Source organism: Leptodactylus fuscus, chromosome 2 (genome assembly GCF_031893055.1).
Source record: "Leptodactylus fuscus isolate aLepFus1 chromosome 2, aLepFus1.hap2, whole genome shotgun sequence".
In the NCBI taxonomy this organism is placed as follows: Eukaryota; Metazoa; Chordata; class Amphibia; order Anura; family Leptodactylidae; genus Leptodactylus; species Leptodactylus fuscus.
This window is the reverse complement of record NC_134266.1, coordinates 41,558,011-41,575,057: the sequence shown is the minus strand read 5'-3', so window position 1 is coordinate 41,575,057 and position 17,047 is coordinate 41,558,011.

Here is a 17,047-nt window from a genome sequence, read left to right as displayed (position 1 = left end):
CTTTTTCCAATTTTTTTCAATGCCCCCGGTGTCGTAGTTCCTGTCCCACCTCCCCTGCGCTGTTATTGGTGCAAAAAAGGCGCCAGGGAAGGTGGGAGGGGAATCGAATTTTGGCGCACTTTACCACGTGGTGTTCGATTCGATTCGAACATGGCGAACACCCTGATATCCGATCGAACATGTGTTCGATAGAACACTGTTCGCTCATCTCTACTAGGGATGTACTAAATATATCAATGGCTGGAGCAACACGGTGGCTCAGTGGTTAGCACTGCAGCCTTGCAGCACTTGTGTCCTGGATTTGAATCCCACCAGGAGCAACACCTGCAAGGAGTTTGTGTGTTCTCCCCATGTTTGTGTGGGTTTCCTCCCATTCTACAAAGACGTACTTAAATAAAAAAAAAATGTACATTGTGATCCCTATATGGGGCTCATAATCTACATATAAATAAATATATTAATGGTCAGTGGACAGAGGATCTCTATACTCAAGAGTATGTCTGTAACATAAGATAAGATAATCCTTTTATAGTTCCACCTTGGGTAAATTCAGTGTGTTACAGCAGCATGAACATTATAGTAATATATTACAAGACAGAACATGTACAAGCTCAGAATAGCAGATAGAAAAAGATACTAGGAGTCATAGCAACTAAGAAGAAAAGAAGACTTCAGGATCATTTAGTTCTCGTTGGGAGATATAATCTCTAATAGCGCTGCTTCTAACACTTGGAGGGAAGCAGTTGGTCACTTACAGTACTGCCCAGTGCTGTCACAATCTCATACATGGGATGGGAGTTGTTCTTCAGCCTGGAGCTCACCATGGACAGTATCATTCTGTCATCCACAACCTATACTGGGTCCAGGGGGCTCCCCAGGACAGAGCTGGCCCTTCTAACCAACCTGTCAAGTCTATTGAGGCATTCTCTACATGTAGAGAACAGAAGATTGCTCAACAGGTATAAGGGGGTTCTTTACTGTAAGAGCATTGAAATTATAGAACTTTTTGCCAGAGGAAGTTGTCATGGTGAGTTCACTAAACAAATTTCAAGAAAGGACTTGAAAGTAGCAACATTACAGGCCATAGTTACTATGAGATTTTTGGTGTTGGGACGTTGATCCGTGGATTTAATCTTATTGCCAATCCGGAGGTAGGAAGGAATTTTTCTCCTAATATGTGGAAAATTGGCTTTTATATGACTACATTTTTGTCTTCCTCTGGATCATCAATATCAGCATAATAAGCTGAACTGAATCCATGTGTGTTTTTGAAGCCTTACAAACTATATTACTATGTTAGAAAATATTTTATAGAATGTGTTCCTTTTTATGTAAGGTCATAGTTTCTTTTTATGTATTCTCATAGTAACTTCTACAGCAAAAGTAAAACAATTCTAACTCAGAACAAAGGTATTATTTGTCCTTAATTGGAATGGAAAATGCAAAAGAATATACAGGCAAATAATAAAAAAAAATATTAGTAACACTCGCTCTATTGAAATAAAACAGGGGCCTAATAAATATACATGTTATTTGATTTTATTGTCAACTAGCAATGATTTATATACAAATAAAAAGGCTAAATTTAGATTAGTGCAGGCGATGATAAATGCAAGCCATCCATATCAGTGAAATTGCAATATGTGAATTTGGGTCACACCAGCAATACTGAAACAACCACAGAATATAAAGTGGCCAGTCCTTTTATTAGCAACTCCATAATAGAAGTTTCTATACATAAACAGGCTTTAGTTAAGTGAAAAGATGTGGATGAATAAAAGACTCTGGAAAGCTGAGCAGCTGCAGTCGGATTAAATTTCCTGTTGTATGCTGTAGAAATAACATGAATGCCTTCTCTCAGCCATAATCAGCAGAGCTCGGAACTTCTGCCGGGAAATGAATAGTTAAAATGAGTTTGCACTTTTCTTAAACCAACTTAAGGCTTTCAGTATTTAAAGCTGGTCCCACGTTGCGGAAACGCAGCTTTTTTGTTGTTTCAGATTTTACCTCGTTCATATATAAGGCGCACCGGACTATAAGCCGCAGTCCGGTGTGCATTATATCTTATTGAAAGCGGCGGCAGGCAGACTTTGCCAGCGGCCGCTTAACCCCCCGCGTGCCAGCCGCTTCTATTGGAAGCGCTCGGCAGGCGAGGAGGGGCTCTATCAGCAAAATCATGCTGATAGAGCCCAACCGTAAACGTTAGATTAAACTACCCCCCCCCCCCCCCGTTTTAAAATAAAAGCCTGAAACAGAATGTGAAACTTACCGAGCGGTGCAGGGTGGGCGGGCATTCAGGCCTCCTCTTCCTCCGATGTTCCGTCCTCCTCCGGCGCTCGCAAGCTGATAATGGCCAGGGCACATGCGCAGTAGAAGCATTATGATATTGCGCATGCGCCCAGGCCATTATCAGCGAGCGCCGGAGGAGAAGGACGGAACATCGGAGGCAGAGGAGGCCTGAATGCCCGCCCGCCCTGCACCGCTGGGTAAGTTTCACGTTCTGTTTCAGCGTGACAGCAGGGCTGCCGGACACTTCCTATTCATTTCTATGGGAGCAGGCATGCGAGCGCTCCCCATAGAAATGAATGGACTGCTTTTTTCCATTCATTTCTATAGGGAGCGCTCGCATGCCGGCTCCCATAGAAATGAATGGGAAGTGTCCGGCAGCCCTGCTGTAACGCCGGCGTGTACGGCTGTGATACACGCCGGCGTTCCGTAGTGTGAATGCACCCTTACGGTGCCTTTTATGTATGTATGGAAGCGGCACGCAGTCTTTGCCGCCGCTTCCATCCATATATAAGCCGCACCGGACTATAAGCCGCACTTACGATTTCTGAGGAAATCGTAGGTTTTTATGTGCGGCTTATAGTCCAGAAAATATGGTAATATAAGAGTGCAATTCATTTAAATAAGGTGGTAGTTGGACTTTATTAAGACTGCAGGCCGCAGCAAAAAAACAAATCACAGTTTTTCCAGCAGTGCTTTTCACAGAATGTCCACAGAAGTTTCCTCTGTGGACTTTCTGCTTCCATTTTATAGGGAAACTGTCAGCATTTCCATAAGTATAATTGACATACTGTAATTTCCAAAACCGCAACGTTTTTGGAAATCGCAGCATGTCCACTCTGCGTATTTCTCCGTAATGTGTGGATGGAATCCCATCCACTCTGCAGGAACTGTAAAACTCGTTTACACATCAGCCACACCAGGGCATTTATGCCACATGAGACCTGGATTTAGGCGAAGGCCCCACGTTATGGAAGTGCAGCTTTTTTTGTTGTAGTTCTTGTTGCAGTTTTTTGAGCCAAAGCCAAGAATGGCTACAAATGGAATTGGAAATATATAGAAAGCTCTTATACTTCAAACTTCTGCTCAATCTAGTCTTGGCTTTGGCTCAAAAAACCGCAACAAAATCTGCAACAAAAATGTGTTGCTTCATCCTTAGACTAAAGCCCCACATTGTGGAAATTTTGTTGAAGTTTTGTAAGCCAAAGCTAAGAGTGGATTGAGCAAAAGGGAGAACAAAAAAAGCTGTGTTTCCGCAACATGGGGCCTTAGCCTTAGGCTGGGGCCCCACGGACGTAAACACCGCAAAAAATTGCGGCGTTGTACAGTGCAGCCAAATGCACATCATGCGAATCCCATCCCCACTTTGTGGAAAAGATCGCAGCGCAGACACGCTGCGATTTGCAAAGCTGTTGCGGCTTTGCAAATCGCAGCATGTCAATTATATCTATTGAAACGCCGGCGGCTTTCCCGTAGATGTAATGTTAAGAGAAAGTCCGCAGAGGAAAACTCTGTGAACTTTCTCTTAAAAGTGCTGCAGAAGCAATCGCAATGTGTTCATGCAGTGGTTCTTACCGCAGCGCTTTAGTGCTGCGGATACAGCCCATGGGGCCTTAGCCTTAAGGAGTTTTCCAGCTCATTTTTATTGATGATCTCTCCTAAGATTAGATCATCAATAAGTGATTAGTGACTCCCCGCTGATCAGCTGTATGGGGCCATGGCGCCTATTTATATCACATGCTGTCCGTGACCGTGTAATGTAATTCCAGTCTTGTTACATAGACGTGTATAGGACAAGGCTGTAGCTACATGACATGGCCGCTATGAGATGTATGACACTATGTAAACAGAAAAGTGGTCATGGTGCTTACACAGGAACCACGATCCATTCAAGCAGCTAATCCTGGGGTCCTGGGTATTGGAACCACACTTAAATTTTTTTTTTTTAATTTTTAAATAGGAAACACCTGGGGCATTATTAATATGGGGCACTATTTAAAGGGGCTCTATCAGCAAAATCATGCTGCTAGAGCCACACATATGCATGCATAGGCTTTAAAAAGGCTATTCAGGCACTGTAAATGTTATATTAAACTACCCCCCCCATTTTAAAATAATAACCTAAAAAAGAATGTGCTCTACTTACGGATCGTGCACGCTGGGCGGGCATTCAGGGTGTGTCTTCATCTTCTTCCACGCCTCTTCTTCCTCCGATGTCCTCCGGTCCCGTCTTCCTCCAGCGCTCGCGAACGGACAGTGATAGCCTGGGCGCATGCGCAGTAGATGTAGTAGAAGCCGCATGCTACTGCGCATGCGCCCAGGCCGTTTTTTATATCAGTGTCCGCGAGCGAGCGCCGGAGGAGGACGGGACCCGAGGACATCAGAGGAAAAAGAGGCGGGGAAGAAGATGAAGACACACCCTGAATGCCTGCCCAGCGTGCACGATCCGTAAGTAGATCACATTCTTTTTTAGGTTATTTTAAAACGGGGGGGGGGGGGGGGGGGTAGTTTAATATAACATTTACTGTGCCTGAATAGCCTTTTTAAAGGCTATGCACGCATATGTGGGGCTCTAGCAGCATGATTTTTCTGATAGAGCCCCTTTAAAGGAGGTACACAGAAAAGTTATTCATTTAAAGTTGCACTTGGGAGTATTATTCATCATGGGGGTGTTATATTATATATTTTATAATTGGGGGTAGCAGCAGGATGGGTGTGCAGGTGAGGACAATGGAGGTCAGGTACCTGGAAAAGTAAGGAGCCAAAGACGTTGTGTTGCAAACTTTACAGAGATTGAACAAAGTGGTCGTGGCAGTTCAGATGGAAGAAAAGTGGAATGGAAATGAGAACCATTAGAGGTAACGTCACCTGTAAGTCACAAAATGCCACTGCACTGTATTCATCTAAATTGTCTGCAGAGCCCTGTGTAGAACCGATAGTGATAATATCAGTATACTTAAGTTGGGGGCCTACTTGGACATGTTGGCCCCCCTCTACTCAACCCCTAACTACACCTCTGGTAGGGTTCTATCTCTTGTACCTCTATTAATAAGACTTCATTACAAAACCTTTCTTAACTGTTGCTATAGAACACTGACATTTGGAATCTACTGTACTTGTCTTACTTGGAACAACTTTATTTTCAACTTTTATATCCTTTAATTAACTAAGTAACCTAAAATTTCCTTCCTGATGTTTGCACATTTTTATTACACAGGTTGGAATCCACATCAATAAACTGTAAATGAAAACTGTAAATCACACCGAGTACGAGTTCTGCTACCAAATACACTATTATTTAGATTTTTCTACTAGAACTTCTTGCTGAAATTGACGTGCTATATGGCTTATTTGGTGTTCCTGTATATAACTATGGCCAGGCCGGCTGTATGACTTTTATATTGACATCCAGTAAGTGCTGAGTAAGAGATTTGATTTAATCATTAGTTGTGAATACATAAAGTCCATTGACAAGCATGACTTGATAAATGAAACAATACATCAAACAGTGGGAATTTAGTTTTCATTATACATCTTGACTCTTTGACAGAAAACACCATAAGCGAGCATGATCAGCAAACAGGATGGATGATAATTTCTAGGTTTCTGGTAAATTGACCATTATGAGCAGAAGTGCATGAGGATGTAGCATGTAATAAATTAAGGCAGTCAGCCAGTAAGCTAAGCTAATCAGAAAATTTAACGTGACATTAAAAAGGCATGAATCAGCTTTTTACATGTCATGGTGACCTACGCTGAGATACTAACTATGTATAAAGTTACGACTGTACAGTCAAGTTCTGGACAAGACAATATTATCTTACAATAATCTAATGTTAACACTTATATGGAAAAAAGACAACTTTAAAAATAAATGTGCAATGCACTACTATTCATGAAAAGTTGCAAGGGACAACACAGTGGCTCAGTGGTTAGCCTTGCAGCGCTGGAGTCCTGGGTTCGAATCCTGCCAAGAACAACATCTGCAAGGAGTTTGTATTTTCTCCCCATGTTTGTGTGGATTTCCTCCCATTCTACAAAGACATACTGATCAGAAAAAAATAATGTACGTTGTGAGCTCTATATAGGGCTCACAATGTACATTAAACAAAAAAATATGTATATATATCTACAAAAAGCAGATGTAAGCGGATTGCAATCCATTTACATAGAGATCAATGTAAAAGGTGAGTTAAAGTGATTAGAAATTGTTAATGAGTTACTTAATGAGTTAACAGTCAAGTTAGGACTCATAAGTGGATATAGGAAGTGCATGCTATTAACGGACAACACCCCCCTCAGCTTATTTACAGGTTGTGAGCTGTCCGTGATTGATTTGCTTTTTATGTCTGTAATGTGTGTCCACCGTCTTATGTCTCTTGATCCATGATAAACTGATAACATATGGAAGTCATCTATTTTTTTTTTCACAGACCCAAAGATATTTGAATAAGATCTTAGACTTGGCTACATCTGTATATGAAGACATAAAGGGTTGGTTCATCTTCCCAGATTGATACAAAACACTAAAAATAATTGAACATTGAAAATAATTGAACATTCTCTACCAAAGAGAGAATAGCACTTTTAGAATTCTAGGCACGTCGTGGGCAACATTTAGTGCTACGTCCAAAATAGTAAGGACTACATACAGTGGCAAAGGAAGGGTTATGTTACTACTCGAATCAAATATCGAACCCTATTATACCTTATGGAGGGAAAATGCTCGTTTCAGGGGTAGGCAACGTTCGATCAAATTATACTTACCAAGTCCACGAGTGAGGGTCAGGCTGGATCCTCCGAGAAGTCTTCCCCGTGGCATCTTCCGGCTCTGAATTCACTCTGCCAGGCATCGGGCCTGGGCAGAGCCGACTGCGCATGCCCGCAATACAAGTGGACATGCGCAGTCGGCTCTAACCAGGCCCGATGCTTGGCAAGTGAATGAAGAGCCGGAAGATGCCGCGGGGAAGCTGAACGGAGAAGACTTCTAAAGGTAGGAGAAGAACCAGCGTTGATTTTCGAATACTGTAGCATTCAATCATCTGTTGTAAAACCATTTATATTGGTTTACAGTATCACACTATTAGCGCTTGGTGCTGTTGTTTTCTGTTTTTTCATCGGTCATATACATGAGATTCTGGGCCAATAGGTTAGAGCAGTGAAGGGAGTTGACCCATTTTGCCAAGGGGAGTTTTATCTTGTCTGGCTTCAAGTGTTATGACAGAGATGGTGTTCATTGCTGTTGGTGACATTGTAACACCTACAAGGACAAAACTGTCCACCAGCATTGCCATGCTGTCGCGGCATCCTGCTGTAAATTAGGCCTGAATGAATGGGCCTAAGAAGGAGGGTGAAGATAAGGCATGACACTTTTTTTTTCCGCTACCTGAAAAAAAATTGCTAGTGAGAAAAAAAGAGTGACTCCCATTGAAATAAATAGGATGCGTTTTTGCAGGCGGATTTTGTGGCAGATTCCATGTCAAAATCTGCCTGAAAAATACTCTGTGTGAACATACCCTTACACTTTTTTTTCCATTTTTATTTTGTCCCATAATGAGAATTGAACCTGAAATAAGATAAGATAAGAGATAAGATAATCCTTTAGTGGTCCCACAATGGGGAAATTTCAGTGATACAGTTTCATAGATGGTACAGTAGTATATAACAAGAGAGAAAAACACATACAAGCTCATGGCAGATAGAGAAATCCTAGGAATCAGAGCAACTAAAAAGAAAGAAGCACAGACACACTGCAGGATCATTTAGTTCTCTGTGTGAAGTGATGTTAATAATACAGCCCGACTGTGGGCAATCTCTTGATTGCTTATATTATTCCCTGCAATAATTCTGTATTGCAGGATATTAATGTCATAGAAGCACCAATAACCAGTCTATTTGCCTCTGGCTGGTCCTAATACACTTCTATCTATGATGGTGCAGAAGGCCACGACCTGACCTCTGGCTAACTTGGCAACCCTTCAGCACCCTGCTCTGGTTACAGCCGAGGTACTAGTAGAGGGAATCAATTCTCTCTCTGTAGAACCTCTCATGTTATGGTCAATATTGACTGCTGCATCTAAAAGGTTGAACTTCTGAGCATTGGAGTTATCCATCCATGGCAATTGCAGCAGAGACCCGGCTGTTTGTGTGTCTGTTGTGGCAGCACAATCTCTATGACAAATATATTTATCATGCCAGAAAACTGTTGCAAATGTCTATACATTTTTCTATTTAATAATTAGACTTTATTTTTTGGTTATAAATAATTCTAGGCCAATACTAGAAAAAGTACATTTTCTAAATAAATTCTATGATTTCGCAATGTCAATAAACGGGGACACATGACCATATTCATTTGACTTAGTTATATCCATTTTCACAATTTTTATGTGTATGCCATGGACGCTTAGTGTAAAAGAAAGCGATCAATTATAACAAATAACCAGCAATTTGGATTCCCTCCTTTCATAAGTGCTATTGCTGTCACAGGGAAAAACAAGCAGTAAGAATTTCTATGAAATACATGTGTGTTAATCTTAACAAAAAACATACAGACAAGATATTTTGATAGAAATCATGCTTTATTGTGACAGGCGGGTACATTTCTATAGATATAAATCCCAAAGACCTTATACACCCAACAACGAGAGAGAACGTAAAATGCCAAAATCTAGAAGATGTATTAATCGTAAAATTCTAGATATAAACAATGTTCTGTGATGAAAAGAATGAAAATTATAATTTATTGATCACATATTTGGATGCCAAGTTTTCTGTGTTCTTGTACTTCACAATCATCCAACGGATGGGTAATAAAAACTGTGCTTAAAAATAAATCTGCAAGAGGATAGAGTATGCAATGAAAAGAATATAAGGACGTTTATGGAAACCCAACAAGTTATATAATGAACACAAAAAAAAAAATATATATATATATATATATATATATATATATATATATATATATATACTAGCTGGTACCCGCGACTTCGTCTGCGGTGATTGTAGAAGTGGGTATATACAGGCGTGGGTAAGGTTTTCGTACTGTGTATAAGGGATGGGATATGAAATGTAATTTTGTATCTTATTTTTGCTAAAATTCAGAGAATACGTGAGACTTTTGTGTTGGATGTAATTTGTATTTGAGCTGCTATATATACGGTGTTGTGAGAAACTTTACATAGTGACTTTTAGGACAGAAGTATTTGAAGTTAACCCTTTCCCGCCGATGGCATTTTTTGATTTTTGTTTTTGACTCCCCTCCTTCTAAACCCCATAACTTTTTTATTTCTCCTCTCCCAGAGCCATATGAGGTGTTAATTTTTCCTGGGACAAATTTTTCTTCATGAAGCCACCATTATTTATTCTATATAATGTACTGGGAAGCAGGGAAAAAATTCAGAATGGGGTGGATTTGAAGAAAAAATGCATTTCTGCGACTTTCTTACGGGCTTTGGTTTTACGGCGTTCACTGTACAACCAAAATGACATGTCCCTTGTATTCTGTGTTTTGTTACGATTCCGGGGATACCAAATTTATATGGTTTTATTTACATTTTGACCCCTTAAAAAAATCCCAAACTGTGTTAAAAAATTATTTTTTGAAAAGTCGACATATTCCGACAGCCGTAACTTTTTTATACGTGCGTGTACGGGGATGTATAGGGCGTCTTTTTTTGTGGGACTGGGTGTACTTTTTAGTTCTACCATTTTCGGGAAATGTTATTGCTTTGGTCACTTTTTATTCAAATTTTTATCAGAATCAAAACAGTGAAAAAATGGCGGTTTGACACTTTTGACCATTTTTCCCGCTACGGCGTTTACCGAACAGGAAAAATATTTGTATAGATTTGTAGAGCGGGCAATTTTGGACGCGGGGATACCTAACATGTATGTGTTTCACAGTTTTTAACTACTTTTATATGTGTTCTAGGGAAAGGGGGGTGATTTGAATTTTTAATCCTTTTTATTTTTTTTTTATATTTTTTTTACATTTTTTAAACTTTTTTTTTTGCATTTATTAGACTGCCTAGGGGTATTGACATGGGTGGGCGGTGTCACGGATTGTCAGAGCAGTGGGGGTCGGCAAACATGGCTGCTCCGGAGCGTTAAAGAGAGCCTCCTGGAGTATCGTTAAGGTGAGGGGCAAAGTGGTAAAGTATATGTATATGAGATTGTGTGGAGTTAGGGGCGAGGCTGAAGAGGGCAATAGGAATTTTGGGTCTTGCTATGGTCCAAAGTGTGTGAGATTGCAGAGATGGTGGTGTGAGTTTGGGTTTTGTGGGGGTCCTGGCACAAACGTATGTGTGCTATTGTGACGAAAAGTAGCCTATTGTTTAATCGGGTGTATTAACTATGTTTGTGGAAAATTTCAGCCGAATCGGTCGAGCGGTTTTTCCGTGATTGAGGAACAAACATCCGAACATGCAAACATCCAAACACACAAACCCACAAACCCACAAACTCACAAACTTTCACATTTATAATATTAATAGGATATATATATATATATATAACTAGAAATAATATTGGATAGATATCATAGCAGTCACTAATAGGGTTGAGCCGATCTTGACTTTTTAGGATCAATTTTAAAATCCGATTTCCGATCATTTTTCATTCGAACCCAATCTAGATCCCAATTCCGATCCCAATGCAAGTCAATGGGATTTTTTTTATTAATCAGGGATCGGATTTTAAAAGCAATCCTATTCACTATACAGCATGGAATCTAACAATTGTTAGAATCCACGCTGTGTAGTGAATCACTAAAGTAGCCAGAGGATTTTTTTTTAATCCTCTGGCTATTTAGTCCCTCCTGGTGTCCACTTACCTGCAGAGATGGCTGGTCCGGTGCCCGGTGCCTTCCTTCTTCTTTACCTCACTGCTGCTCCACGTTGCTCTTCTCCATTCGCTGCCCCCTCCCTGCCAGGTTAGGAGAGTGTGGGCGGGTACTGGGAGGGGAGACGTCACGTCTAGATTTGATAGTTTCACACCATATAAAGATGTGCCCTTACTTAGATGTCCTCTTTGCTGGACAATTCCCGATATGTGGAGTCCCACATTAGTAGATTTTTAAAAAAACACATTTTAGCATCTTCAGAAACATAAGAACCTGTACTATAAATGTGTAACATCATTTAAATATAGCTATTGGTTTATGGCATAAAATAAATTGTAGTGAAATTGATTTGTTTCTGTATTTTCCCATTTTTATATGAATTGAACAATGCAAATAGTTAAAGCAAGAACAACACTTAGAAAAGGACAACCTGGTACAATAGTAATGCAGCCAAACATGGAGGCGCCATACAGTGGCAAGCAGGGACTTTGTATACCTCTTACAATAGCACTTGCTTATGTATGATAAATTCCTTACACACATCTCAGTTTATGTCTTTGCTTCCTCATAGAAGCTGATCATGTCCTTGTTATGTTTCATGAATCACTGTACAGAGCTACGGTTCACAAACTAATTCTATTGTCTTAGGTATCGACACACATACAAAGTAACAGTAAGATCAATTTTGAAGAAAGTGAATTCATGTGTGCTAATGTCAATGTTTTTGTAGTTTATTAGAAAACATGTGCAAAGACTGGAAGATCATATAACATGCCCCTGGTTAGATTTGAACCCTGGACCCCAATACGCCAACCACTGACCTGCATACAGAATAATCCTTTGTTTAATTATCATTTTTTTAATAATAATAAATTTAATAATAATTTGTTTAATAATCAGTAGAGATGAGCGAACAGTAAAATGTTCGGGATTCGATATTTGTTTCGAGTAGCCCCTCAATATTCAACTACTCGAATCGAATATCGAACCCTATTATACTCTATGGGGGGAAAATGCTCGTTTCAGGGGTAAGCAACGTTCGATTAAATTACACTTACCAAGTCCACGAGTGAGGGTCGGGCTGGATCCTGCAAGAAGTCTTTTCTTTGCGGCGTCCCCGCGGCGTCTTCCGGCTCTGAATTCACTCTGCCAGGCATCGGGCCTGGGCAGAGCCGACTGTGCATGCCCGCACTACAAGCAGACATGTGCAGTCGGCTCTGCCCAGGCCCGATGCCTGGCAGAGTGAATTCAGAGCCGGAAGACGCCGCGGGGAAGCTGCACGGAGAAGACTTCTAATGGTAGGAGAAGAACCAGCGTTGATTGGCCGACTGTATAGCATTCGGCCAATCAATGCTGGTTCTGCATCGAACTTTTCCATTTGAATAGCGAGTGGTACTTGATCGAGTACGAGTATTTCGAATACCGTAGTATTCGATCGAATACCTACTCGATCGAATACTACTCGCTCATCTCTATTAATCAGTGGGACTCTTAAGAATAGGAAACCCACCGATCATATACCGATGGTCTATCCTAGTGATGAAACATCAATTCTAAATCTAGGGAAGCTCCTTTAAGTCTATTACATTCATTATTTAGGAAACAGTTTGCTCATTTATTTTAGAAGAGTAAAAGATGAAAAGAATACATTATTATGTGCAGGCGTTCCTTCAGCCGGGAGAAGGCCCACAATGTTTATGATTAAACATGTAATTAAAGTGTAGCGCTGTGACACCTTTTAGCTAAGACTACATGGCAAAATAGCTAATTTCATTACCTAGTTAGTTGATTAATGCTCATAGGATGGGGAAGTCACAGGAGGTTATGTTAATGAATACCATCCTAACCTCATTTATTATACTCAGAATTGTTTTGAAATTCCCATAATCACCAGCTATAATGACAGGCCGAGAATTACACAGATGGGGGGGGGGATTTATTTGATAAAAATAGAATTTTTAAAGATTGGGAGTTGTGACTTATGTCAACATGTTTTTTTCCTTTTTAACTAGGAGAATGCATTTAATGAAACCTGTCCATGGTGACTTGCTATAACAGAATATACAAGCTTCATCGTATTGTCCTCAAGCAAGATATTATGTTTATTTAACAGATGTACATGTATCACTATTAATTTTTAAGGGTCAGTTCACACTAGCCTAGATTTCTCCACGCGGCTAGCCGCAACGGGATGCCGATGCAGTGCATCAGCATCCCGTCGTGGCATCCCGCTCCTGATTAGACCCGAATACATAGGCCTAATTGCGAGTGAATCTCACGTCATAGATGCGGAAATCCGCGGGAAGATAGGGCATGTTGCTTCGTTTTCCCGATAGCTGAAAAAAATTGCTAGCGGGGGAAAAAAGCGAGTGGCTCCCATTGAAATGAATGGGAGCCTTTTTTGAAGACAGATTTTGAGGCAGATTCCGCCTCAAAATCCTCCTGCAAAAAACTCAGTGTGAACAGACCCTAAGTTTGAAAGGAATTATTTTTTTTAAGTCTTGGACTGGCTTTGTAAAATAAGAAAGTGATACTGACGTCACCGATCCATTCCAGTCTATAGTTCTATAGTTATCAGGTACCTATTGATTTCTATTTCCTGGTCTTGTCTCATCACATAGAAAATGCCCAATGAACAGTTCACTGACCATTGACCAATGACTGGCTGAGCAGATGTTTTTTGGTATTTTGTGTGTGTTGGGACAAGTCTAAAACATAAAGACTAACTGGGTTTGCATTTTGGTATGCCAGTCCAGAAAATTCTTTTAACTCCTTCATATAGCCATTTTTTGTGTTTTACTCCCTGCCTTCCAAAAGTCATAATTTTTAATTATTTTTCTGATGACAAACCTATATAAGGGTTTCAATTTTGCAAGTCAAATTGTACTTTGTAATTGTATCATGTACTATTCTGTACAATGTACTGAGAATCTGGAAAAAAAAAATAAGAATGGGGTGAACTTAAAGAAAAATTGCAACTGTGGGACTTTTTTTTTTTAATGGGCTTTATTTTTATGCCGTTCATTTTGAAGTCAAAATGACATATCGCCAATAACGGTGATAACAAATTTATAGGTTTTTTATGTTTTAACCTCTTAAAAAATATAAATCTTTGCAAAAAAATTTACTTGGAGTCACCATAATCTGACACCCATAACTTTCTTATATTTCCATGCACAAGAATGAATAAAACATATTTTTTGAGGGGCAAGTTTTTATACCATTTTGGGGAATGTCTGTGGTATGTATGTGGTTTTAATCACTTTTTATTATAAACTACAACTTACCCCACAAAAAAAGCTATTACATGACTCCAGAGACCGAAATATATATAAAAAATGAAGCATATCTTGAAAAGAACACTGTCCCTACTGTGAAACATGGAGGAGACACTGATATGTTCTGGAACTGCTTTGCTGCATCTGGCACAGGGTGTCTTGAATCTGTGCAGGGTACAAGGAAATCTCAAGACTATCAAGGGATTCTAGAAAGAAATATGCTGCCCCATGTCAGAAAGCTTGGTCTCAGTCTCAGGTCATGGGTCTTGCAACAGGATAATGACCCAAAACACACAGCTAAAAACATCCAAGAATGGCTAAAAGGAAACCATTGGACTATTCTGAAGTGTCCTTCTATGAGCCCTGACCTAAATCCTATTGAGCATCTTTGGAAGGAGCTGAAACATGTGTCTGGAAAAGGCCCCCTTCATACCTGAGACCACTGAAGCAGTTTGGTCATGAGAAGGAGGGGCCCGAAATATCTGCTGAGAGGTGCAGAAGTCTCATTGAAAGTTACAGGAATCGTGTGATCGCAGCGATTGCCTCAATAGGTTGTGCAACAAAATATTAAGTTACGAGAACCATCATTTCTGTCCAGGCCTGTTTCATGAGGTTTATTTATTTATTTTTTAAATTCTGTTGAAGCGAAAAGCAAAGTCTGACTTTAATTATTACTTTTGTCAGATTCAAGTTATTTCTGTGACCATTGTGGGTTTTTCTTTCATTACATAAGGGGTACCAACAATTTTGTCCTGATACCACTGATCATATAAGTGCCACAATAAAAAACTAACCATATAAAGGTAACAGGCAAACACCCCTGGAAAACTCACCTAGTCAACAGACCCCTCGATGTGCGTTTCGCTGCAGTCTTCATCCGCAGACTTTTTTCAAGAACCTTCTGCCATTGATGGCAAAATGTACATCTATGTGCTGAATGAGTGAAATACAGGAAAATATTATCTAGGACTTGAGTGGTTTAATCATTGTGGAAGAAATTTAGAATTTTAATACATGCTTTAGGATGTTTTCATTGTTTTTAAATAACTGACGTTTATTTAAAGGTCAGAATGATGCAGAATTTTTTAAAGCAGTGTTCCAAGCAAAACTGAAATTGGGTCTTTTTTTGGTGTACTTTGTCAGACACCATCCCCATACAGCCATGAACTCAGCAAATTATAGCTTACCTGGGTTGCCAGTTATAGGTGTGCTTCCTCTGCAGTGCATTAATCAATGCCATATCTATTGTATGATTTGACTACTATATAAACATATATCCTTTGTAACCGTGTGAAAAAATAATTTAATTAACTAAGGTATATTTACATTTAGATTACAGCAGATTTCTAGTGACCAGTGATTGCATTGAAACATGATGCGTATTATCATTTCATGTTCAGGTTGTAGTTAATGAACCCATGGTCACATCATTCTTCATAATAATTCTCGTAAAACAACTCTGGAAGACATAATTTCTATAAATCTTAAGAATGTGTCGTTAAAGATTTTTTGGTGGTGTTTTTAATTTTCCAAATTCATTTCTATATTAAAAAAAAATCCTAAAAGTCTTGCAATTTAAATATTTTGCCACTAAGCCTAAAACATTCTGTGACTTTCTGTTCCTTAGAGAAGGAGCTATAAATTCTAATGGTCTGGAACAAACCCCATTCACTTGTATGAGAGAGTTTTCTAGGCATGCTCTGTGACCTGTACAGAGGTCACTGCACAGAGGGGGAGGTGATGACCTATTCTTATCTACATACACAAGATATATGTGATCATCAGTAGAGATGAGTGAGTAGTATTCGATCGAGTAGGTATTCGATCGAATACTACGGTATTCGAAATATTTGTACTCGATCGAATACTACTAGCTATTCACAGTAAATATTTGATTCAGAACCAGCGTTGATTGGCCGAATGCTATACAGTGTATAGCATTCCACAAATCAATGCTGGTTCTGCAGCAGGCTCGTCCTTGCTAGGAGAAGGCAGCTTGCTGTTATGAGGGAGCTGACTTTTTCTCATAGGAATGAATTGACCAGCGTTGATTGGCCAGTGTACAGCATTCAGCCAATCAATGCTGGTGCTGCCGGAGGCTAGTCTGTGAGGAGGCGGAGTCTAAGATTGTACCACAGCAGTCTCCATTGTGGTCCGATTTTAGACTCTGCCTCCTCACAGACGAACCTCCGGCAGACAAGGGAGACATTGTATATGTTAGCCATAGGGAGGCAGGGACTTGGCTCTTGAAAGCATAGCTATTTAGTACAACCATATACACTGTCTCCCAATATAGACAATATAGACAATATACATATAGACAATATAGACAATATACACTGACTCACTTGTCTTCTCGGAGGCTCGTCTGTGAGGAGGCGGAGTCTAAGATCGGACCACAGCAGTCTGTATTGTGGTCTGATCTTAGACTCCGCCTCCTCACAGATGAGCCTCTGGCAGAACCAGCGTTGATTGGCTGAATGCTGTACACTGGCCAATCAACACTGGTCAATGCATTCCTATGACAAAAAAGTCAGCTCCCTCGTAACAGCAAGCTGCCAGCTCTCCTGACTAACAAGTATGAGCCTGCTGCAGAACCAGCATTGATTTGCCACAGGCCCGTCTTTGCTAGTCAGGAGAG